Consider the following 27,171-nt stretch of genomic DNA (forward strand, 5'->3'; position numbering starts at 1 on the left):
CATTATGCTTGTTATTTTTGTATGGAATATATCTTTTTAGTAAAATTGTGAAATCCATTCATTAAAGTGACACAGCAGGTCTTCTGTGCAGTGAAATCTTCCTGATTTTCACACCTAACATAACTACATCATAAACATGAGTAAGGGTAAGACACACCACCTGACCTCTTAGGGATTGTTAGTATCTGCTCAAAATAATTATTTGAAATCTTGTGTTTTACAAGATAAAAGGAAATTTCAATTTTAAATTATTTATGAAATTTTTTAAAGATTCTCTTAAGGTAAGAAAAAAGCATTCCAAAACAGCTTTTATATTTAAATCTTTTTTCATTAATTTGCTAAAATTAGATTGTTTAAAAATTGTGAGTGAGTTTTCATTTGAATCAGTAAGTTATGTAGTTATGTCCTAGTGTGAGTAAACCTAACGTGTGAAAGTTTGAATTTGCAAATGTATTACAGGATTCCTTTAAATGTCATGCTCATGAACTGCATTTAAAATATAATACAATTTGCACGTCTTAAAGGAATATCTTTAATACATACAACACCTGTTTCTCTAAGCTTATAAAATAAAGCGAAGCAGAATTTTAAGTTTCTGTACATGGATTTTGTGTGTAACGATTTTTTTGTAGAATTTTAAATTGTTTTTCGATTTAGGATTTTTATAGGCATAGTCATGTTGCCTACAGTTTATAAAATGTTATTGTTTCCTTGTTATAACGAAATATTTTTGTAATTTGAAAATCCTTTCGGTAGCCTTCTAGGACATTTAACTTCATTAATGCTGAAAATCATCTGAATTAGAGTAAACACAGAGTTACTTTAGCAAAGCTTATGAATTTTTAAAAAGTGACTTCAGCAGGAGTTATGATTTTAAGGGAGAAGCTACTTTTTTAGATATTAGAAAATGTATGGAAGTCATCTTGAAGCTTAAGTATTTAACGATGAGAAAGATTTACCAACAGAGGAAACAGCAAGGAAGTAAAACACAATTTCCCAAACGTTTTCTTCTTTGGAATACTCACTTTGTAGCATTAATATAAACTGTTCTGATGGTTGGAATTTAAGTTTCGTTAAACTTAATTTTTTAATGTGGTAAAAACTTCTGGTTGGGTGCCTTTGTTGACTGTGGGATCGTCTACTGATCTGTTGACTTAAGTAGAAGAAACCTAGAGGGGAAATAACAATTTTCCCCAATAACAATAATTCCTGTTAAGTTAGTGCCTTGAAATTTTCAAAGTATTCTTCACAGTATATAAGGTAGGTAGTGCAAATACTATTTTCAGATAAGGAAACAAACTCAAAAAGGTTAAATGATTTGCCCATGATCACAGCAAACCATACAGATAAAAATCCCTAAGAAATTTCATGTATTGCAAAAAATAGAGTTTGATTTCAATTGTATTAAGCTGGAGATGTTTCTCTAGTACTAAGGTACTTGGAAAATACTTGTTAAAGTAATTAGATTTAAAGAGACTGTGTAAGAAATGCAAGTTTGAAGTTAACCTCTGGTGATTCTAAAACAAACCTAGACTGGAAGCTAAATCAGATTTTTCGCCCTTTAAGAAAACTTTACTTCCTGTAGATTCAAAGCACAGAAAATAGAAAGCTTCAGGAGTTCTTGGGAGATGACATGTAATTGGGTTAAGTGTAATAGGTGCACTTCTCATCCCCAGCATAAGAAAGATGGCTCTGTACTTTGTGTAAGACCACCTTTCTTTCCCTCTTCTCATTCTCTTTTCTCTTTCTCTCCCTCCTTTCTCCTTTCCTGCTTGGGCTTATGTAAAGTCTTTGATAGTTACATCAAGTATTTTTTCTCTTCTCTGGAGCTTTCAAACAGACATTGAACATACATCTTCTGTTCTGCTAGACTCTGTAGACTTTACAGACTAAGGTGCTGGTTGCTAGTTAACTAGGCTGTTACTGGTTTAAGGTCTTCTTAGAGGGTTCACTAAGTAGGTGGTATGAACCTGTTCATAAATTCAATCTTATCTGCTCTCTCCACTTGCCTTCCTTCCATTTAGGTCTTCAAAGCAGCTGTGTTCTGAAGAGTTAGGAGAATGAGACACCTGAAAACAAAGGCAGGGGAAAATTGGTAATTAACTATGAAGCCAGGGGAGAGGAAAAAATTATCCAATAAAGGGATTGCTACTCTGACCTGTAAAAGGGAAATAAAGCTTTTTTCAGTGAAAACGGAAAAGAAAGTAAAACAGAAAGATAAAGGAAAAGTAGCCAAAGGGAAGAGAATGAGACCCAGAAATGGAAAAAAAAAATGTAAGAAAATACAAAGTTAGGTGAAAATTGAATTATGGGTTTCTTTGGTTTTTATAATTTTTTAGTTGTGAAGAAAATTCCATAAATATTGCAGATAATAACCATTGCTCAAGAACATCCTGGAGTCATTTTTTAAGAGATGCACTTTTTTTTTTTTTGCTATTTTGTCTGTGCTCTAACATTTGTGTGTCAATAAAAGTTAATTTGCAGTCAATCCCATTTTTAAAAAGCTTTTCAGAGTCAAGTAATTAATTTATTTCCACTTGGAATACAGCAGTAGAAACAGGGTTTTAAAAAGTGCTCCTTCAGAACTTCGTTTCACCCATTTAAGTGGTAAATGACAAAACAACTTGATCTTGGAGTTCCTGTTTTTCAATAACAATTTTCGTGTGTCCCTACTTTTAGTGTACTCTTGTTTCTAGTGGGACTTCTCTTACCTGTTGGATTAAAATTAGATATTTTTGGTATTTGTCTTTGCATTATTTCTCCAATTTCTGTAATAGGCAAATGGAAGAGAAGATTCACAAAGTTCCTGAAGAGTTTATGGGGAGAGGTTGTGCCTTACAAAGACGCAAAGGGGAAACCTACTCACTGTCTAAAGTCAGACCCACCTGGAGCTTGGAAGTATAAATACCACTCACTCTTTGTTATTTCAGTTCGATCAAAGTAGCTTATGGATTAATTTTTTGCTTAGCGTGGATTTATATTTAGTTTTAAATGATTAAGTGGATCACTTGTCCTTGCAGTACTCTTTTTACTCCTTTTTTTCCCTATGAAAATATTTGTGACAGCAAAAATTTTAAAGCCCTGTTTCTACTTTTTATAGTTTGATCTAACAATTAAATGTTATAACCTTCATTTTTGTGTTTTTGATATGAGACAAGGTTCTAGGCTTGAAGTAAGAAAGACCTGGATTCAGATCCCGCCTTTGACTTTATCATGTGATCCTGAGCAAGTTATTTAACTTGAATGTCCTTCAAGCAGTCCCCTAAGACTCTTCTGCCAGTTCCTACCCCCAGGGATTCCCAGGGATGCAAGCACAGGTCTTTGGCACGTTGAGTTCTTTTGATAGATGCAGGCGTGGCTTCCACCCAGGCAGCGCTCCCTGCACAGGAACTTTACTGTTTGCTCGCCTGCAGAAGCATTGGGAGGTTATTTGTCCTGATTGAGGTTTCATTTAGTTCTAAGTGTTTTTATCTGTAAACTCTACTAGTTTTTAAAAAATAATGAGAATTAGCATTATATTCAGGACAGGAAGGAGTGCTTGTCTTTATTCTTTTTAGCCTTGAAAACAGGAAAAACAAAAAGAATGGATGAAGTTTATAAAATTTTAATTTGATTTATAAAAATGAATGGAAAAACACCCTACTTTACTGTCATGGAAGAGTGTGTTGTAGCCCATGTTTATGTGTGTAGCAGTAATAATACTAATAGAAGCCAGGAGGCGCTGTGCTAAGCACGTTACAAATGTCATCTCATTTGATGCTCACAACAGCCCTGGAAGGTAGGGGCTGTTACTGTGCCATTTAACAGATGAGGAAACTGAGGCAAACAAGAATCAAGTAACTTGCCCAGGATCAAATGGCTAGGAGTTGTCTGTGGCTGGACTGCATTCAGTTCTTCCTGATTCTAGCCCCGTGTTCTGTCTACGGTACCATCTGTATATTTGTACCTACACACACACACATTTTCTATGCATGTGTATGTACATATGTGTACACACAAACATGAATAAGAAATCATGGGCCTGAAAATTAACACGCTGAAAGTGGTTATCTAAAACATTTATTGACAGCTTAACTTAGCACACTGTGGTGTATCATATCTCTGCCTATCTAAGAGAACCTTATAATAACTTATTAAAAAACTGTCGCTGTACTTTGGGTAAAGAAACCTGGGAGGTGAAGCTTTGAATACAAAAATGAATGACACTGTCACTACCCATATGAAGTGCGCAAAAAACCATATATACACTACATTGTGATGTGGTTACATTGGTACTTCAACAGAAGTCTAAAATACAGTGTGAGAGTTAATAAAAGCAAAGCAGTTACTTGTACCAGGAAGATTCCAGAAAGTTTTGTAGGAAAAGTAGCACTTGGGCTTGACCTCCAGGAGTGAGCAAGATTCTGGACAAGAGGAGCAGGGATTGCAAAGTCTCTTCAGGGTAGGAAACTTGAAAGCATGTTTAGGGCCTGGAGTGGTGAGGGAAGGTGGGGGCTAAGGGCCAGGAAGTCCAGGGCTTCAAACATCCTCCGTGCTGAAGAGTCTGGACAGGGCTCGGTGATGGCGACTGAAGGTTTTGGGAGAGCAGACCCTTAAAATTATGGAATACCTTGAAGAGTTTTTGTTTGTGTGGGTCATATTTATTAATATCTACTGTATTGTAAATTAAACCTCATGAAAAAAATTTAATATATTGACTCATTCTAAAACACAGTAAATCCATTACATGGGAACACAGATAAGTTTTTTAATGACAAACCTGCCAAACAAAAAAAAATGGAGTGAAGAGTAGTGCTGTTTGTACAATTCTTGCAAATCTCTTGAATGTCTGGCTGTGCGCTGTGATCGGCTTCCTTCTGTTTCTGTGTGTTGTTCCAGCTTAAATATGACCTTGGACAGATGCGTGATAGGAACAGGGAGGAATGATAATGTCAGATCAGTGGAGATGGTTTTGACTGTGAGGGCTCCCTGACCCCCGGGGGCTAAGGCCACACTTTGAGAACGGCTGCTCCGCACTGAGCTGTGACAGTATAGAGACATTTAGGAAGGAAGATGGAAATGAGGGGAAAGTAAGAGGTCTTTGTGTGGAGGCCAAGACGAGGAGGTGGAAACAGGATGATGATGAAAATCAGAAGGAAGGATGAGATCCCACAGGTGTTGTGAAGGCACAAGTGATGGGTCTTGGAAATTAATTTAGTTGAGCTTCTTAAGATTGTCGTAAGTTTTGGGAGATATTATTAGTTTTACCATAAATATTATTTAGTTATTAATATTAATAGTTAATAATTATCAATATTAATCAGTTTTCCTATTAGTAGTATTTTCTGTTAAAAATAAAAGCTTATAATTTACAGTGTTTTTATACTTTGAAGCCTACAGTAACCTTGTGAACTAGGAAGGGCATGTCTGCCTATTCTCATTTACATAAAGAGGAAACAGGCTCAGAGCATTTTAGTGGTTAGAGCCAGAACTGTGTTACTGTCTTCTGACTTAATTTACATATCTTTTATTTAAAGGAAAATACACTTGCCATTCTTTTGTACAGCTGAGCAGTCAAGCCTTTATTATGTGCTAGGCACAGTGCTGAGCTTTGAGGTTACAAAGAAAGATTAAAAAAATCCCTCAGGATTCCCTCAAGAATATTTGTTGGAATGAGGGAGACAACCTGTAAATTATTGTGCATAAAAATATAGAGAGTAGATAGAAGATAATTTAGAGGGGAAGGTATTAGTGGCTGCAGCGACCAGGAAGTTTCTCCTACAGAAGGTAGGACATGAGCAGATTCTGAGGGAAATGTGAGGCCAGAGAGCATTTCAGTCCTGAGGTAGAACAGTAGAAATTCACTGTCAGAACATGGAGTGTCTTGTTCAGGGAACATCAAAGAAACTGGTGTCAATGGACTGTAGAGTACATGGAGGCCAAAGAGAGGATAAGTCTGGAGAAGTAGGAAGGAGCCAGATTGTGACGGAAAGCTAAACAAAAAGTTTTATATTTTATCCTAAAGGAAAAAGAGGCAGCTGGGTGACATAATGGATACAGTACTGGACTTGGAGGTAAGACCTCAGTTTGAATCCTGCTGTCCTGCTTTCAGATACTTAACTAGCTTTCTGACCCAAGGCAAGTAGCATATCCTCTACCATCCTCAGTTTTGATATCTGTAAAATGAGGATCACATAAGAAAATATGTGTAAAGGGCTTTGTAAACCTTAAAATATTATATAGTTGCCATCATTATTATTGTATTGATAGCAAAGTTACTGGAGCTTATTGAGTAGAGGGAAGGACATGGTCAGACTTTTGCTTTAGGAAAATCAGCTTGGCATGTGAATGGAGGGGTGGCTCAGAGTCAGAAGAAACTTGAGAAAGGGGAAACAACCAGAAGTTATTGCAGTAATCCAAGAGGAATGTGATGAGGACTTGCACCAGAGATGCCCCTCGATGAGTAGAGAGAAGGGCAAGTATACAGACAGGATTTGGCAACAAATCATGTGTATCGGATAGGTTTGAGTCAAGTGCCTGTTTAGTTCTGACACTGAGGTTGCAGACCTCCATGACTAGGAGGAGGGGGGTACCCTGAATTGTGACTGGGAAGGAGGGAAGGTTTTGGGGAAAAAATGATGGATTATTTTGGACATGTTATTGTTTGAGATGTCTACAGGAAATTTAATATGTTTTATACTAATAATACATTCTACTTTAGAGTTTGATCCTTAGAACGATAATTTCATGAAGAAGATAGGATCTGCATCCTCTTTTTATAGATGTGGAGGCTGAAAATCGTTGTAGTTAAGTGACTTACCCACAGTCACATAGTGTGTAGCAAAGCACTTTAAAACTCAGTTTTTCTCAGACCTATATTCCTTACATAGCTTTGATTTGAATTTAGGAGAGGTTTTTGGTTTCTGCTTCTAAAGAGAAACTGTAAACTGTGGGAACCCAGGTTAGAATTATTACATTCAATAAAATTGTTAACCAAAATAGCACTGATTGTATATTTAAAATTTAAGGTGGTTCTCAAGGTGGGAGAAATTGCTGTGGTCTTCCATAGGCAGGAAAGTGACAGCATTTTAAAAGCTAATTGTTAGGATGAAGGCTTTATGACTTTTCAGATTATGTACTGGGGCTCTTTTCTACTTCCAAGCTTCTATTTGCATTTTGTATTTTAAAGAGAAGGGAGAAGGGCAAAGACTAAGCTAATAATGTAATGGGAAGTTAACTACAGTTATGATTAAGGAAGAAAGGTCAGGGAGGTAGATAACTGGGATCAACTAGAGCTTGTACAATGTTGACAGCAAGTGGCCATTTATCTGTCAGAAGCCTTGTTCTTTCTAGCTTAATCTCCTAACCCTCCATCTCCTACATGAACCCCCTGTTCTGGTCCTATTCTAGTCTCATCGCAGTCATCTAACTCTTTGTTGTTGTTGTTTTTTTTAACATTTTTGTCTTTGCTCATGTGCTATGTCATACCTAGGGTTCTATTTCTTAGAATAATCTATTTCTCCTCTTAATTCTCCTCTGCCCCTTGTAAATGCTAGGCCATTTTCTGTCTCCTCACTGAAATCTTTCCTAATGACCCTAAGCTACAATGATCTCTCACTTCTCTGAACTCCAGTCGTATTTCATTTCTGTACCACTCTTTTGACAGTTGTTATTTATATTCATTCAGAAATCTTTTGAGCACTAAATTTGAAGTAAAAGGACCTGGCAACTCTTGACTTTCTTAGCACCAGTTTGACTTGGTGCAAGACAATTAGTTAATCTTTTTGTATCTCAATTTCCTCATTTGCAAAATGAAAGGATTGGACTAGATGGTCTCTAATGACCCTTCTAGTTCTAAATCAGGAATCTTAGATACTTTTCTTAAGATCAAACCTATCTGCTCCTAGCCATTTAATTTAAAGAAGTGTTGCTACAGAACTTTTTACATTAACAGTGATTTGGATTACCTTCATACATTAACCAAGGAGCAGTTATTAAACAGATAAAATGTTAGACTCTTTACCATATCTCTTAACACTTAAGTTGCAATTTTTCCTCTTCTCAATACAAAAGACCAGGACAAAAACTTCCGTGTATCCTAGAAAATAGAATTCATTCATTTTCTGCAGAAATTTAGTGAGTGGAACTCCGCAAGCAATGATAATTGAGAGTCTCGGGCATTTTATATATAAAGAAGGTATGTTTAGGTCTGGAGTTGTCTTTTCCAAAATATTTTTCTTGCCTACTTAAAAAATTTGAAGTGTAGAGCCAGAATAATGATGTACACGTTATTTTTGACATATATAATGAATCTTTAAATTGTGAACACATCAAGAAGGTTCAGTTGCCAGAAGTCTTTGTTGACTGGCATTGAGGAATTGTAGATCAGTTTTAAATGTGTACTCTTTTCATAACTAGATGAGCATAAGAATTGTAATGAGTAGTAAATTGAGATGATTTAGTGGTTTTCACATCATATGTTTATTCTGACATGCACTGTCTTGTTATAGATTTGTACTTCCTAGCAGACAAATACTATTCATGATAATCTGATAGTCATATGGTGCTTTAAGGTTTACAAAGTACTTTGCATAATTTCATTTGCTACAACTTAGTGAGGTTCCTGTTTTATAGGTGAGGAAACATATCCAGGCAGGGGAAATAACTTGTCTGAGGCTACACTTAAAGTTAGTAGGTAAGTGTGGAGCCCAAAGGCCTGTTTCAGTCAAACTATCCTAAGTGGGCCTACTTTAAATTTTGAATAGCACCTCGTGAAATACGTTGTACACAATAACTGTTCAAATATTTAACGTGAAGATTAGGATTTCTGCTGTTGTCCAGGGTGTGGACTCACATAATATAGGAAAATCAGCCTTTCCTTTTGTCTTTTTAAATTTTTTAGATGAAAATTAAACTCTGTGGGTATATGTACAACATATCCAGTTTTTCCGGGCAATCTCATAATATTCTTTAATATATCTGTGTTACCATCTCTAAAGTTGCTTTTTATTTTTATGTATTATGCTATCTATTTTCTTTCATTCTAATCAGAATTGAATTTTGAACTAAACTGAATTAAACTAAACATGCCATGTGTTATGTGCTTTACTGGTTATTGTGACCATTTTCATAGATTTATTTTTTTTTAAAGATATTATTTGGAGAGACTTGTCACTAGTCTTTGAAAATTTGTCACCTGTTTTAGATCATTAGGATACCATTCAAAGAACTGAATAGCATTCACTAGATTTAAATCCTGTTGGAACTGGAAGAATATGGAGATGTTACCTTTTTCCCATAACCAGTTCCTCAGGACAAAGGCTGTAGTCACATAAATATAATGATTTTCAAAAGTATTTTCAAATTCACAACATGACTATACACGAAATAGGATTTGACTATTAATTTCTGTAAAGGTGAAATTTTATTCAGCAAATGCTTACAGAGCACCTACTAAATAAAAAGTAATACGCTAAATCTTATAAAAGATACAGAAAGGCAGACTTCAATCCTTAAAGTACTTACAATTTAGTAGGACAAATAAAGCATGTGCACAACTATAACAGCATAAAATGACATTTGAGTGCCACAGTGTTCTATGTGAGTTCAGAGGAAGTACTAATATTTCATAGAGAAGATGACATTTTAGCTGGGTCTGAAAGGATGGATTGGATTTCGGTAGTTTGGGAATGGGTAACAGAGTAGAAATATTTTTAAGTAGAAAGTATGAAGAGAAAGCATCAAGTGGAATAGACTGTCTTGCAGGATTGTGGAGTTTCCTTCACTTAGAGGGCTTTGAGCAGAAGCTTAGATAGTTACTCATTAGGTATGTTTTAGTGGTAATTCTTTTTGGTTGTAGTTTGGACTTGGGTGGCTCTTGAGGATCCTTCCAATTTTAAAACTTCTCTAATTCTGTTAATAAAAAATAGAATGTACAGGGCTTAGTAAATGATTGGACATGAATGAAGAAATCATTCAGCAATGGCCTTTCCGAAGGTTTGAACACGATTGACTAGGAGAATGCTGGTTATGTTGTTAGGAAGAAGAGGCCCAAGAAAAGGGGTATTACATTTGTTGATGAAGAAGTTTGTAGTAGGTGACTTTTTTTTTTTTTGAGACAGGGTCACACATGAGACTGGATTTGAACTCAGGTTGTCTTGACTCCAGAGCAGGTTGCTCTCTCCACTGTGCCACCTAGCTGCCCAACAGCTGATTTGCAAGAAAGTTGTTTGCCTAATGTGTTTTGTAATTTCTTGGTTTCTCATGAAGTCATTAGCTTCCATCTGCTCTATTCTAATTTTTAAAGAACTGTTTTCTTCAGTGAGCTTTTGAACCTCCTTTTCCATTTGGCTAATTCTGTTCTTTAAAGCATTCTTCTCCTCATTGGCTTTTTGAGTGTCATTTGTCATTTGAGTTAATCTGTTTTTAAAGGTCTTATTTCCTTCAGTATTTTTTGTGTCTCTTTTAGCAAGCTCTTGACTCACTTTTCATGATTTTCTTGCATTGCTCTCATTTCTCTTCCCAATTTTTCTTCCACTTCTCTTACTAGACTTTCAAAATCCTTTTTGAGCTCTTCCATGACCTGAGACCACTGCATATTTATTTTGGAGGTTTTGGATACAGAAGCCTTGATTTTTAGGTCTTCCTCTGATGGTAAGCATTGTTATTCCTTATCCGAAAGGATGGAAGAAAATACCTGTTCACCAAGAAAGTAACCTTCTATTGTCTTATTCTTTTTCCCTTTTTTGGGTATTTTCCCAGCCAGTTACTTGACTGTGGAGTTCTTTGTCAAGAGAAGATATACTCTGGCAACCTGTAAGTTCTCAGTTCCTCCATGGTGGCATAGTCAAGGAAGAGGAGTTTATTCCTCTCCTGGTCTGTGCTTTGGTCTGTGTGCAGGATTCCCTCTCCAGAGCCTCTGCCAGCTCCACCAGCAGGCAGTCCTCCTCACCCTAGGCTGCTCAATTCCCCCAGGGTCTTTAGGCCAGGGCTCCAACAATGGAAGCTGCTGCTGCTTGGGTCCAGGGCTAGACCACTGTATTCCCTTCTCACCCAAATGAAAGAGCTTTCTTACTGACTTTTAAAGCTGTCTTTGGTGTTTGTGAGTTGAGGAATCTGGGACCTGCAGCTGCTGCCGGTGGCACCTTGGAGCCTGCTCCAGTCCTGTCCTTGCCTCAGTGTGGCCCAAGCTATGCTGCACTGCGCTCCGCACCTGGTGCGATACACCTTTCCTGTTGGCCTTCCAGGCTGCCTTGGGTTGGAAATCTCTTTCACTCTGTCGTTTTGTGGCTTCTGCTGCTCTAAAATTTTCTGTTTGACTAGTTTGATGGGGATAGAAGCCACATTGTGCACTGTTGAAAGAGTTAGGAGATGCTAAATGTCGTAAACACTAAGTAATATTCCCCAAAATGAAATTTATTATAGTCTATCAGGAAACAGCTGGTTACTGGTAGGGGAGTCATTTCTGAATCAACTCTCTTTGATTCCAACATCATTGATTTAAGAGAGCAGAGGTCAGTGTCGTATTAGAAGAAAAATGAGAAGATGTAGGGGGTAACTCTAGCTTGCCTTAAGTAACCAAACTGTTAACACTGAAAAATGGGAAATTGATCAGGAGCACCCATGTGGATTATCACTACTTCCTTTAAAAGTTGAACCAAAGTGAAGAGACCATGAGAGCCAGCCTTTAAGTCGTCATTTCTTCTTATTCATATCAGTCAGTCTGACCCTTCATTGCTCCTATTTGGGGTTTTCTTGGCAAAAATACTGGGAGTAGTTTGCTGTTTACTTCTAGCTAAATTTATAGATGAGGCAAACAGAGTAAAGTGACTTGCCCAGGACTGCACAGTGTGTGAGGCTAGATTTGAACTCAGAAAGATGAACCTTTTGACTCCATACCTGGCACTCTGTCCACTGTGCCACCTCGCTTCCTTTAAACCACCTTAACTGACAAAATTTGCCCTCCTTGTCAAGCAGAGATAGGGTAGCCAAGGGCAGTACCATCTCAGTGGAGTAAGAGAGTACAAGACTGTGAGTCATAAACTAGTCAGAAATAGAAAAAAACCAAACCAAGTTTATAGAAAGTTTAGCCTGAGACTCCATTGGAGCTATAATATCTTAAAATGTAAGGATGAAACAAGGATAACAGAACAAAATTAGGAAATACATGGCATTTCTATAAAGTCTTTTCTTCCTCAGTGACGGTGGAGCTGCCACACTTGGATTTTAACCTTGCAGTTTCCAGTCTGCAGCATTAGGAAGTACAAATAAGAAAACACATAGGCGTAGTTGTCAGATGAGACCAATCACACATTGAGAGTTGTGCTGGAAATAAAACAATTTTGAGGATGTTGAGGAATCATTTCATAAGATAACTGAAAAGTAAGAGAATACCAAGGTCTTAGAATAAATCATGTACTTTATTACTAAGGATGGGCAACCTAGAGAATCCATGTTCCTGCTTTCCTCATTTTGCAAAACTTTTGAGAATAATCTATATCCATATGGAGGGTGTCCTTGATGAACGTTTGAACAGGGAATAGTCAGACGTTTGATAATTATCTTCTTTGGTAGACCACTATCAAAGACAAAAAGTGTGGAAAAAAATTACACTGCATTTTCTTTGACTATAAAAATACATTTAATTTAGAAAAGCAAAATGCTTTAAATTTTCTTCTAGCGGCATTTTCCATGCGTATGTAAAAATCATAAGATTTCCTTACATGTAATAGAAAAGAGAATTTTGTTCAGCTTTCTGATTATTAATATTAAGGTACAAAATGAGGAGGCTTAGAGGAAATTGTAAAGACCTCAAGCAGAACTAGGTGAACAACTTATACAACGATAACATTACAGAGGAAGATAACTTTTAAAAAACTGCAATCATGAATCACAAGTCCAGAGAACTAAAGAGGAATCATTCCACTTAGGTCCTGCCAGACGGATGATGGTCTTATTAAATCCAGAATGAAACATGTATGTTTGTTGTGAAGGTTTTTTTATTCTAATTGTTTCATGGCAGTGGGAGGCAGAGGTAATAAAAGCTTGTAAAAATAAATAGAAGTTTTTAAAATAAAGTACAAACACTTTGCCAAAGGGCTTTGCTCCTCTTAAGTGGAGGAATGTGATCCCCTGCAGATGGAAGTGCCAAACATAGGAAGGAGATTAAAATGTAATTGGGAAATATTTGACAAAATAAATAAAAATACAGTAGAACCTAGATAATGTTGATAAATGATTTTCTAAGTAATATACAGCCATGAGCATCTTTATGAGCTGTTTAGCTTCTGTTTTCATTTGAGTTTGATGCTCCTGTCTGTAGGCAGGCATCCTAGGCATGTCTCATTGTGGTATGGTGATAATTTGAGTTCTTGAAGGATTTGCCTACAGGCACATTCTTGTTTGCTCTGTGCTGGGTTCCACCAGATAGGACATAGGATGATAAGCTTTTAGGCCACATCAACTCTTAAAGCCCATCTACTGGGATTATAGAGAGATTGTGATCTCCACTTGTTAGAGGAAGTATCTAAACTGGTAAAATGACACTCAAAAGAAAAATGCAAAGGGGAACTTTGGCTCCAAAACAAAGGAGAAAGATATGATGGTAGCTATTGAGGACAACAGGGTCAAGTGAAAAAAAATTCAAGACAGGAACAGTTAGAATGTTGGGCAGTATTTTATATAGTTGAAGTTGGAAAGCATTAATTTCTAATGAGCCAGGTAAACATAGTTATGTGAACTTTCTCCAGAACAGCCTTTTAACTTGAGACCAGAAAAAGTGAGGTTGGATGCAAGGATGCAGTTGGAGGGGAAGGCTAACCAGGGCTGAAAAGGAATATGGAGAAAGATTAAGGGAACCAAGGAGTCTGTGTTGAGAACAGAATGTAAACTTGTTGATAACAGTGTCAGGCTTCTGGGAGTTGGGAGACTAGAAGACAACTGAGTGACTAGTGAATTGGGACTCTTAGTGACGCTGATACTGGATAAAGAGAAAAGATGGTGTTTTTGGAGAGAAGGGACACTAAATTGAGATGTGACCTAAAATATATGCTGATAATTTTCCTTTTTTGTTTTATGCCTTGTGGGAATATAGTCAGTCATGTAATACATTTTAGTCCAGGTAGACTTTTCAGACTTTCTCTTTTAGGCTCTTCTCTTTCTAAGACCACAGAGGTCTTTTTTGCTAGCCCTTGATTTGACTCCAGCACGTCACACGCTGCTCTATCCCCTTGCTTATCTTCCCTCTCTTTCATATATTCTTCCATATAATATAGTTGTACAAAAACACATTGATTCCCTTACAGGCAAGGTGTTGCCAGGCTGTACCTGCAGTACCCTGTGTTTTCACACTTACCTCTACCAGAATTCCCCTTCACCTCTGTCTCTTTTTGTACATTTTGTACATGTTTGAAATGTGCTGCTCTCTGTCGTTACTCTAGTGCTGTTGCTTTCCCTGCCTGCTGCATTTATTCACCTTTGCATTTCTGTTCTGTGGATTGTTTAAGAAACAAATAATCTCTTCAATTCTGGTTCTTTCTGAAAATGTTTCAAACATGTCTTCATCATTGAATGCCTGTCTTTTTCATGTATGTTTAAGCTCAGATTTGTGGGGTAGTTATCCTGGGCTGCCTCCTGGGCTCCATTGCCCTTCAAAGCACATTACTCCTTCCCCTCCTGTATTTTCTGGTGAGTACAGAATAGTCTTGCATCATTGAATTTTCTTTTGTATTTGAAAGTATTTCTCCTGATTGCTTACAGAACTTGTTTCGAAATTGAATTGTTAAATTTAACCACTGTGTGTCTTGGAGTTTTGCAGCCGTGGGTTCTTGTTTTCTGGAGGTGATTTGCAAATTCTTTCAGTTGGAATTTTACTTTCTGTGTGGGGGCCATCTCCAGGCATCCTGATCTTGCCACAGGACACAGTTGGCTGTGGAGAAGAAAGTTGAGGTTGGTGACTTTGTGCAGCCCTGCCTCACTTAAGTCCAACTTAATAGCAAGTCATCTGATCATCTTGGAGAATGAAGACCAAACAAGGACAAGAAACTGTTTCCTCTATTCCGAAGTTCTCGTTCCTTTTCTGCTGTTTGCTCCCATGACAGTATTAAGGATTTTGAGCCGTCCCCTTCTTCTGGGAGACCTGGGATTCTGAGGCTGTGTCTGTGCATTCCGTCGTCTTGATTAGTATGTTTTGCTTATGTAGGAAGCATATTTTCTTGTAAGGTTTTTTCCTTTTGCTTCTTTTCTAGATTGCTCTTCAGCTCTGTGGCGTCGCATCCCAGTCTGTTCTTCTCTCTGGTGTCTCTGGTGAGGCTTGTCAGTAGAGAGTCCAGTTTTTCTGTTCTGGCTGTTACTTTTGCTGCGATTGCTGCTCATAATTCTCGTTGTCCTTCTTGACTTTTCAGGACCAAGGTGTTGTGCTTCCATATGCTCCTCAGACTGTATGGGGTCCTCTTTCTCATCAAGTGTTGAGCCATTTTCCTCTTTTTTATAGTATTTACTAATAGATGCGTGAACTCATTTACTAGACCTGGAGCCCGTATTTCCTTCAGTTATTACTCTTTCCTACCTATTTGTCTGTTTCTTTCAAGGTTTTTGAGCTTTCTTTTTCTTGAAATCTTTGGTAATTTCAGTATTTTTTCCTTTTTTGTTTTCCCCTAGTACTCACTTTCTGACTTTCTCCTTTCTGGTTGTGGTTTTCCTGAGGATGAATTGCAGAGCAACTCTGCCTCCTCCCACTCTGGGCTGTTCATAGTTCACCAAGTTTTGGTTCCAAGGAACTTTAGGTTATTTAGTACTGGCCTTAGCTAAATGCTGCGCTCTTTTCTGTCAGCTTTATTGTAGTGCTGCAGAGTTTCTCACCATCTCCCAACCTCTCCTCCACAGTTTCCTGTCTCAGTGTTTTACTCCCTCTGTTTCTTTGTTCTTTGGCATGACATCAGCAGTTCAGGACTTTGCAGCACTAGTACTACAGGGTTTTTTGTCTTGATACTGCCTCTACTGGCACTAAATCACTAGCAGCTCAGAACTTTGCTACAGGCCCTAGCAGACATTTATACCTTAGGGGTTATAGCTGCCTCACTGTCACATAGCTGGGAAAGATTTCTGCAGTTTTTAACTGTGGTCCCTATGGCATTAAAAAGAGATGGGAGGACTAGGGTGTGAGGTGAGGTAGGGCTGGGTGAGTTGAGGGGCTTTACCATAAGCCTGTGTTGTACCTATTTCGAAGTAAGTACACAATTCAAAGTTAGCCTTGTATAAAATAACCAAAAGTCAATCATTGTTAAGTTGGCTGGCAATTTCTATTTTACTTTATTGTTCCTATTTGACCTTCCCAGGTGAGCGAATGTGGAATTTTGACACGGTGATTTCAAAAGCTTTATGGTCACAGATGAGTAGGAGATAATTTCTTTACCCTGTAGAAAGGAAGAGTGTTTCAGACGGTGGAGAATCATGAGTGAAGAGAGAGGAAGGCAGTGATTACTAAGCTGTTTTTGACTGGCTCCGTTCTTCCTTTTATCTGGTTATACGTGGGGTAGTCAAAGGATAACTTGTCAGCTCTTGGCAGTTCTTTTAAGTGACTGCCTCTGAAAATAATAGTCAATAATGATAACTCATTTATATAGTGCTTTCAGCATGTGATCCTCACAATAGCCGTCCTGTGAGGTAGATTGTATGAGAAACATTATTTCCTTTTTAGTGAGAAACCTAAGAGTCAGAGATTATGACCTGCAAATGGACCTACACTTAATAAATACTAGTCAGTGCTTGAACCCAGATCTCCCGACTTCAAATGCAGTGCTCTCCATGGCTAAGATATTGAACTTTTCATTCTTTTTTTCACCTGCCTGTCTAATCAGATTCACTCTCTAACTCCTGATCCACAACAAGGTTCAGTGGGAGCAAATTTATCTCTCCATATTGGATTCCTTTTTAATTATTAATTCATATTTACCTTTTATATTTTGAACATCAGAGTTCCACACAGCTCTTGTCTCTTCATCAGGAATGCTTGAAAGAGCTGTTTTATTAAAGGTCCTTTTTTCCCTCTGAAGGATTATTATCAGTTTTGGTGGGCAGCTGGGTGGTGCAGTGGTGCAGCACTCAGTGGTGTGTAGAGTGCTGGATCTGTAGTCTGGCCTCAGACACTTTCTAAGTCACTTAGCCCAGCTTGCCTCAGTTCTTCATCTGTAAAATGAGGTAAAGAAGGAAGTGACAAACCACTCCAGTATCTCTGCCAGGAAAGTCCCAGATAGGATCATGGAGAGTTGGACATGGCCAAAGTGACTGACCAACAACAGTGGCATGGAGTTGGTGCCTAATAAATATGGATTGATTGACTCTTTGATCTGGAGGTTGTGATTTTAGCAATGATTCATTCTATTTCTACTTTGGTTCTTCTCTAGACAATAAAAAGATTTCTTGAAATATTTCCTGTTTTGGTGATGGCATTCACATGGTCCAGTGATTCTTAAATTTTTTCTCAGTCTGCTTTTCAGGTCAGTTGTTTTTGCTGTGAGATGACTTACATATTCTGTTTTTTCATTCTTTTCACTTTGTTTTAGTATTTCTTGTTGTTTCATGGAAACATTGGCATCTCTTTGGTTCATTATAATTTTCAGGAAGCTTATTTATTGCTTTGGCAAGGTTTTGTACATCTTGTGTCAAGCTGTTACTTCTCTTTCCATTTCTTTCTAAACTGGTTTTTATTTCTTTTCTAATTTTTTCCTCTAGCCATTTAATTTCATTGACAAAAAAAAAAAAAAATTAAACTTTTTAAAAAAACTTTTGCTTTATCTCTTCCAGGAATTACAAAGTATTTTTTCTTTGAGGCTTTGTATATTAAGTGTTTTGCAGTCATTCTCTTCTTCTGGGCTTGTGTCTTGAGCTTCCCTCTCACCATTAATAGCTTTCTGTGATGTGTTTGCTCATTTTATGATTGTGTTTGCTCATTCTTCCAGCCTACTTCTTGAAGTGAACTTTATGTTAGGGCTGTGCTCTCTGTACTTGTGGAAGGAGGATCTGATGGAACCAGTAGAGTTGTGTATTCTTCCAGGATCTCATGGACAATTCAGCCTGGGAGCCTTCAAACTTTCAGTGATCCCAAAGTTGTCTGAACTTAGTTACTATTGGCCTTTTAGGAAGGTGGTTTGGAGTGGCAGAACTGCAGTTCCACTTCAGCTTGAAATTCTTGCCCTTATTCCTCTGTGTGCTTCACACTGGGCTAAAAGTTGGAATTGTGCCCCTGCTCTGCTCATGGGATCTGAGCCATACAGCTGCTGCTTGCTTTTGAACCAGCTTTTTGGTTGGTACACAGTCCAAGGGAGGTACTGGGGTGTGGGAAGCAAGTTAGAGGGAAGTAGAGTTTCCCTCCTCGGTCTGACCAGGCTCTGTGGCCCTGAACTCGGAGTCGTTTGACAGTGCTCTCTCTGGCCATCTGTTCCTCTTGAGGTGCCCTTCTGTGAGTCTGTGAGTGTGCCCGTATGAGTCTAGAATCTCCTTTTGCCCTGGTGCTTAGCCTTACCCTGTGCTAGAAGGTTCTAAACAATGGTATTCCTGACCAGACTCCATCCCCAGTATCTCCTTATGCCACCCTGGGCTTGAAAAATGACTTAGTATGACTTTTTCTCAGATTTTTCTGTTGGGATTCAGACTGGCACATGTTTAGTTCTGTTTGGAGGAGTTTTTAGGAGGAGAGCTTGCTGAGGTGCTTTCTGCTACTCTGCCATCTTTACTTTCTCTTTTTAAAAAAAATTAAAAACATTTTTAAAATTCATTTGGAACTTAAATACAAAAAGACTAAAAAAAGCACATTTCCATGTATACAGCATTTAAAGAGGATTCCAAACAAAGCCGTGAGTTTCCTTTTCGTACTGTCTCCTTTCTTTGAAAAACAGTATAGTAAAATTGGTTCTCTGTTGTGTACTTTTATTTTCTCCCTCCTTCCCCACCTTACCCTAGACAAGGCTACCATTAGACACAAATTTATATATGTGTGTATATATGTGTTATGTATGTGTGTGTATACATGTATGTGTACACATATACAGACACATGTAAAACCATACTCTACATATTGCTATTTATCAGTTCTTTCTTTGGATGTAGATAACATCTTCCTTTGTAGGTACTTTGTAGTTGCTTTGAACATTTATAATACTCAAAGTGACTTAGTAATTCCAAGTTGCTCTTAGAACAGTATTGCTGTTACTTTGTATTACTTTGTACCATGTTCTCTAGGTACTAATTTCACTCTTCATTATTTTGTGTTTTTCTAAGATCAACTAGCCCATCCGTTATTAAAGCACAGTAACATTCTATCGTAATCATATATCACAATTTGTTTAGTCATTCCCCAATTGATAGGCATCCCCTCAATGTCCAGTTCTTTGTCACCACAAAGAGAGCTGCTAGAAATATTTTAGAACCTAAAAGTTCTTTCCCTTTTTCCCTAATCACCATGGGAAAAAGACCCAGTGGTAGTTTGTGGGTTGTTGTCCCTCATTCTCAGAGGACCAAAGTGACATCACGATGTTGGAGTTGAGGTACAGTGTCTGACTGTGGCTGATCAGACCAGTATGAGCTCAGAAGGTTCTACTATGGGTCAGTCACAAATAGCCCATATGAAACATAGTTTTATGACTGAGTATAATTCCAGAATGGTTGGATCAGTTCACAGTTCCACCAAGAGTGAATTAACATCCCAATTCTTCCACACCCCCTCCAGCATTTGTCACTTTCCCATTCTATCATTTTAGCCAATGTGATATCTCAGAGTTGTTTTAGAGTGCATTTCTCTAATCAATAGTGATTTAGAGCATTTTTTCATGACTTTATATATGGTTTTGATTTTTTTCATCAAAAAACTGCCTCTTCATATCCTTTGACTTTATTGGGGAATAACTCATATTCTTATAAATTAGACAAAGTTCTAAATATAAGACCTTTATCTGAGAAACTGTGTATAAAAATTTTCTCCCAATTTTCTGTTTCCCTTCTCATCTTGGCTATATTGATTTTATCTGTTTGTACAAAAACATTTTAATTTAATGTCATTGACATTATCCATTTTACACCTCACAGTATTCTCTGTCTCTTGCATATTTATTGTTCTTCTGTCCAGAAGTCTGATAAGTAATATGTTCCAGCTTCTAATTTTCTTATGCTATCTCCATTTATATCTAGGTCATGTATCCGTGTAGACCTTATCTTGATAAATGGCATATTAGTCTATGCCCAATTTCTGCCAGACTGCTTTATAATTTCCCAGAAATTCTTACCAGATGTTGAATTCTTAACTCAAAGCTTAAATTTTTACATTTATCAGACACAAGGTTACTGTAATCATTTGCTGCTGTGTATTGCATGTCTACTCTGTTCCACTGCTGCACTTTTCTGCTTCACAGCTGGTACGAGACAGTTTTTATAATGACTGCCCTACAGTTTAAGATCCGGTGCTGCTAACCCTCCTGTCTTTACAGTCTTTTCTGTTAATTCTTTTGATGTTGCTGACTTTTTGGTTTTCTGAATGAATTTTATTATATTCTTCTAGCTCTATAAAATGATTTTTTGGTAAATTGGTTGGGGTGGCATTGGATAAACAGATTAGGCAAAATTATAATCTTATTATATTGACTCTGCCTAGCTATGAACAGTTGATATTTTGCCAGTTATTTAAACCTGCCTTCATATAAAAAGTGTTTTATAACATAAGTTAGTTATTAAGTATATAGCATTTGCTGTATGATTGGGTTTGTTTTGGTAGAAATCCTGGTAGGCATCTTATGCTGTCTACAGTCGCTTTAAATGAGGTGTCTCTTCCTGCAGGGTTTTGGTAGTGACGTACAGAAATGCTGGTCATTTATGTGGGTTTATTTTATGTCCTGCTACTTTGCTAAACATTATTATTTTTTTCCACTAACTTTTTAGTTGATTCTTTAGAATTTCTTGAGTGCATCACATCATCTGCAAAGAGTTTTCTTCCCTCATTCGCCTCTGACTCTTGATTCCCTTTCCTTCTCTTGGTGCTGTTGCCGGCGTTTTTAATACAACATTGAGTAATATGGGTGTGTTCGGCCTCCTTGTCTCACTTCTGGCCTTCCTGGGAAGGCTTCAGGCCTAGCCCTGATGCAAATGATGCTTGCTGATGGCCTTGGGGACCTGCTTCTTATCATTTTAAGGAGAAATTTCTTTATTCTTGTGCTTTCAAGTATTTTTAATAAGAATGAGTGTTGTATTTTATCAAAAGCCTGTTCTCTATCTGTTGACATCATCACATGATTTTTGTTACTTCTGTTATTGATGTAGTCAACTGTATAATAGTTTTCCTTCTGTTAGACTAGAAATCCCTGATGTAAATCCCACTTGGTTTCAGTGTGCTGGGGCTTTTTTCTTAGGAACCCTATTTTTGGCCTATTCAATTTCTTTTTCTGAAATAAGTTTATTTAGATACTCTTATTTCCTCTTCTGTTAATCTAGGCAGTTTATATTTTTGTTACATATCCTACCATTTCACTAAAATTGTTAAATTTATTGGCATATAATTGGGTAGAATAACGCCTTATAATTGCTTTGATTTCATTTTCATTTGTGGTATGTTTACCTCTTTCATTTTTAATATTAGTAATTGGATTTTCCTCTTTTTAAAAATCATATTAACTGGTGGTTTATCTGTTTATTTTTCATAAAACCCACTCCTAGTTTTATTTATTAATTTGATGGGTTTTTTACGCATAATTTTATTAATCTTACCTTTACTTTTAAAGGTTTCTAATTTGGTGTTTAATTGGGGATTTTTATTTTATTCTGAAGTTTTTTTTAATTACATACCTATTTCGTTGGTCTGTTCTTACTTTTTTTTTATTAATATCAACATTTAGAGATACAGATTTTCCTCTGATTACTGCTTTTGCTGGATCCCATAAGTTTTGGTATTTGTCTTATTACTGTCATTTTTTAAAAATAAAATTGTTTCTATGATTTGTTCTTTAATCCACTCATTTTTTAAAAAATTAGGTTCTTTAGTCTCCAGTTAGTGTTTAATCTATTTCCATGGTACCATAATGAAGATAATTTTTATTGCATTGTGATCTGAATATGATGGCTTAATATTTCTACTTTTCTGCATTTCACTATAAGATTTTTATGCCTAATAGATGACCAATTATTGTAAAAGTGCCATGTACCACTGAGGTCTGTTCCTTAGGTCTGTTCCTTTCTATGCCCATTCAGTTCTCTCCAGATAGCTATCATATCTAGCTTATTTCAGATTCTATTTACCTCCTTAATGTCTTTCTTATTTATTTTTTGGTTAGAGTAATCTAATTCTGAGAGGGGAAAGTTAAGGTCCCCCACTATTGTAGTATTACTGTTGATTTCTACACTTAACTTTTCCTTTAAAAATTTAGATGCTAGAACCAGGAGAACATTATACACAGTAATAGTCGAGGGCTGTTTCTAATAAACTTAGCCTTTCACAGCAATGCAAGGACCTAAGATATTTCCAAAGGACTCTTGCTGCAAAATGTCATCCACATACAGAGAAAGACCTATAGAAGACTGGAACACAGAATGAAGCAGACTATTTTCTCTTTTGTTATGTTTTGTTTTGGTTTCTCTCATACATTTATTTTAATTCATTTTAATTCTTCTGTGCAACATGCTTAATGTGAAAATGTATTTAATAAGAAGGTATGTATAGGACCCATATAAGATTGCATAACAACTTGGGGAGGAAAGAGGAGAAAATTTAAAACATATGGAAGTGATTGTTGAAAACTGAAAATAAGTTAATAAAAAACATTTAGATGCTGTATGTAGCATTTGGTGTATATGACTTCAGTATTGATATTGCTTCATTTTCTGTGGTGCCTTTTATCAGAAAGTAGGTGGTTTCCTTGTTTGTTTCTTTTAATTAAATCTATATTAGCTTTAACTTTGTCTGAGATCATGATTGCTACCCTTGCTTTTTTTTTTTTTTTTACTTCAGCGGAAGCATAATAGATTCTACTCCTGCTGTTTGTTTCCATTTTATGGAGAGTTCATCCCATTCACATTCAAAATTATAATGACTAGTTATGTATTTCTCTGCATCCTCTTTTTCCTCTGTATTATCCTTCTCACCCTCTTTTTACCCTATCCCTCCTGACAGTCTAATTTGCTTCTAACCACTTACCTGCCTTATCCTCTCCCCTTACCCTCCTGTTCGTTAGTTTACCCACCCCGTAAGAATCCTTCCTTTATCCTCTCCCTTACCCTCTTATTTCTTGATATACATACCTTATCCTGTCCCTTTGCTCTCCTACTTCTTTATACATTTAGAAGACTTTTATACCCTTCTGGATGTATATGTTATTCTCTCTTTCATCCAGTTCCAATGAACATAAGATTCCAGCACTCCCAGCCCTCCATCCCTACCTGCTTCCCCTGTAACAGTTCTTCCATTCACGTCTTGTTTGCATGAGATTATCACTCCATTTTACCTTTCCCAACCTAGTTTTATGTTTCAGAATCATCCCATCACACTCAACTCAACCCCAAGCCTTCTAGGTGTGCTTTTTCAAACTACCCAAGTAATGAGAATATTCTTAAGAGGACTGATAACATTTTTCCCATACAAGAAATAAACAGTATGACCTTATTGAATGCCTTATAATCAGTCTTTAATATTTACCTTTTGTTTCTCCTGGATCTTATATGTCATTTTCCATTGAGTTCTGGTCTTTTTGTCACAAATACCTAAAAATCTTTAATGAAATGTCTTTTTTTCCCCCCTTATTCAGAATTATACTCAGCTTTGCTGGGTAAGTTATTTTTGGTTGCAGATCCAACTCCTTTACTCCTCAAAATATAATGTTCCAGGCCCTTAGGTCTTTTAACATAGAAGTTGCTAAATCTTGTGTTGTCCTTACCGTAGCTCCAAAGGATTGAAATTGTTTTGTTTTTCTTTTTAAATTCTTACTTGTAGTAACCTGGGAGCTTTTCCTGTGAATTTTCATCTTGGGCTCTCCTTCAGGTGGTGATCAGTAGATGTCTCTCCCCCCCCCCCCATTTCTGTTTTACCCTCTCATTGTAATGACTTTAGGGTAATTTTTATTAATGATTTCTTTTAATATTTTATCTAGTTTCCTTTTGATCATAACTTTCAGGTAGTCCAAGAATTCTTAGATCATCTCCTCAATCTGTTTTCCAAATCAGTTGCATCTAATGTCATTCATTTCCCTTTGCCCAGTTCTAGTTTTTAAGGAGTTATTTTCTTCCTTAAGTTTTTGGATTTCTTTACCCAATTGGTTGACTTTCTTTTAATAATTCTCTTAATTTTCTTGAATTGCTCTTTTTTTTCCCTAATTTTTCTGCAACCTCTCTGATTTTTAAAGTCCTTTTTCAGTTCTTCCCAGGACTCTTTTTGGGCTTGTGACCATTTGACATTTTTCTTTGAAGTCGGAGTAGCTTTTTTCAACTTCATTATCTTCCGAGCATGAGCCCAGATCTTTTATGTTCCCATAGCAGCTCTTTAAGGCTGGGTTCTTTCTCTGTGCTTATTCATCATTATCATTGTGGTCAAGTTCTAGTCCAAAGTTGGTGGGGGGGGAATGCCGCAGCCTTCCAGTGCTTCTCTAAGGACTGTCTGGGGGCCCCTCCTTGAACGCTCCTCTCTGCCCCTGAGCCCTGGCTGGAGGCTCCAGCCAGGCTGTCCCTCCCATGGCTGCAAACTTGAGCTCACTCCTCCACCCTTCTGCAAGTGCTCACAGTCAGCGCAGTCTCCACTCTTCTGCTGCCGCACTCAGTGCATGAGGTTGCCCCTTCTCATTCACAGTCACAGCCCAGGTCGGAGTGTGGTCAGCACAAGTGGGCCTGGCATCAGAAACAGAAGAGGGCCCGTCTTCTTCCTCTGCTCTGCTCTCCTGCCACCACACTGTCCTTGAGGTGAAAGCTCCAGATGCTGAGGCCTGACCCAGCTGCCCCCAGAGCTCTTTGTTTGTGGATTCTGAGGAGTCTCCTGGAGGTGTTAGCACTTCACATAAACCAACTCTGCCCCTGGAGATGGGCCTTTCCTTGGTTTCTCCCAAGTTGTCTTAGGACAGCTGCTTTACCCTGACTTTTAATTATCTTTGCTGCACGAGGTTCACTTTCAGGTGATGTTGTATCTTGTTTGTAGGAGAAATTTGGAGAGTCCAGTATTTCCTGTCTTCTTCCACCATCTTCCCCCTTTCTTCTGTTAGGATCGTCAAAACCATAAAATTCAGTCCCAGACCTTCCGTCTTACTTGATGTCTAAGATTTCTGATGATGTCACGGTTCTTAGGGGAGGCTTGTCTCGTCCCCTGCACTCTATCAGAATGCGTATGCTTCTTCCATAGAAAGCCTTCCTCCAGCTTGTCATTTGCTTTTTCTCTTTACTCCCTTTTCTCTTTACCTCCTGTGTTTATATTTCAAAATTTCTATTCATCCCTAGTCTTTTAACCTGGAATGCTTGGAAGTCCTTCATTTCCCCTTGAAGGGTGATATTTAGTTTTGTTGGGTAAGTTATTGTTGAATGTTGGTCTGCATCTTTTGCCTTATAGAATATGATATTTTTTGTTTCCCTTTGTAGTGTTAAATTTTGTGATCCTAGCTGTGATTTCTTGGTGGTTGTTTAGTCTTTTCAGTCATGTCTAGTTCTTTGCTGCTCCCATTTGGGATTTTCTTGGCAAAGATACTGGAGTAGTTTGCTGTGTCCTTCTCCAGCTCATTTTACAGATGAGAAAACTGAAGCAAACAGGGTTAAGTGACTTGCCCAGGGCCACACAGCTGGTCTGAGGCCAGATTGGAACTCTGATCTTCCCTGACTCCAGCCCCAGAGCTCTATCTCATGTATAGCTGCCCCCAGATTCCTTGGTTCTTTAACTCTTTCTTTCTGGCTGCTTGCTGTATTTCTTCTTGGATCTTTGAATTTTTATTTTGGCGTTATTGGGCTTTTTCATTTTGGAGTTTCAAGAGGAGATTGGATTTTTTTTTCTCTTTTCACATTGTGCTCTGATTCTAATATGTCTGAGTAGTTTTCTTTCATGATTTCTTGAAATATGACATCCAGGCTCTTTTCGGTGGTGGTTTTTAGGCAGACTCGTGCCATTGGTCCTGTTTTTGGTGTGTTTTCTGGGTCGTTTGTTTAATAAGGCTCCTTCCTTTTTCCCTCAGTTTTTGATAGTCTTTCCACTTCATTTTACTATTATTTTTTATGCCGCGGAGGTGTCGGCTTCCGTTTGGCCTACTTACATTTTCAGGGTTTCGTTGTTCATTTTCTTTCAAGTCTCTCTTCTATAGTTGTCATTTCTTTAGCATTCTTTGCTCTATTCTCTTATTTTATTTCATTTTTAATACTATTTAAAACTCATTTTTGTAAACTCTTGCATCATTTCGCCTCTGAATTCCGATTTGTTATTGGACAAGCTGATTTTTCTGTGAGGTTTTAGTTGTAGAAGTTTTACGAGTTATTCTCTTCTGCATCCTTGACATTATGTAATAATTACTTTATCTTCCCATAGTTTATTCATTTTTCCAACAGTCTTCTCTAAGCAGGCCAGTGTTGCTGGCCTCGCTTGTCATGAAATTCTTGGGACTTAGTTTGTACTCTTAGTCTGCCTGGGGGATCCTCATGATACCACCCTGGATTGAGAACTGAGTACAAGAGCTGCTCCAAGGTCTAGGTGCTGAGTCCTGCTCCTAGCCCTCTCAAGAGCCCCAACCGGTAACCTGGGCCCAAAGCTGAATCTGTGGTCACCTCTAGGTACTGTGAACATTTCATCCAGCCTGGCCTATCCCTAAGTGCAGCAGAAGCAGTGATGTCAGAACGAATAAAGGGCTAGCTTTAGATTCAGGAAGACTTGGATTCAGATCCTGCCTGACATCTACTTAGCTGTACTACCATGGGCAAGTCACTTAACCATTCAGTGCCCCAGGCAACTTGTTAAGTTTTTAAGTTACAGATAGGTTACCAATTGCCATCCACGCAAGGACTTTCTATATAGATGAAGTAGCAGGTCCCCTACCCCATCTCTAAAAAAAATAATAATAAAACTAGAGAAAAGGAAATTTGAGCCTTGTTTTGTTACCTGAAAAATATTCCCTTGAATCTAATTTAAAATTTTTTAAATTAACATTATTTACTAAGTTTCTAAGATGTGTATTTTACATTGTTAATGAGTCAACTAGGTGAGGT

General features: G+C 37.5%; 1 protein-coding gene across 5 annotated transcripts in view; it reads left to right on the plus strand.

The window, feature by feature from the left end:
* Positions 1-27,171, plus strand: part of KLHL15 (kelch like family member 15) — a 61,732-nt gene that overhangs the window by 28,126 nt on the left and 6,435 nt on the right. The window lies entirely within an intron of this gene.

Source organism: Notamacropus eugenii, chromosome 5 (genome assembly GCF_028372415.1).
Source record: "Notamacropus eugenii isolate mMacEug1 chromosome 5, mMacEug1.pri_v2, whole genome shotgun sequence".
NCBI classification, from domain to species: domain Eukaryota; kingdom Metazoa; phylum Chordata; class Mammalia; order Diprotodontia; family Macropodidae; genus Notamacropus; species Notamacropus eugenii.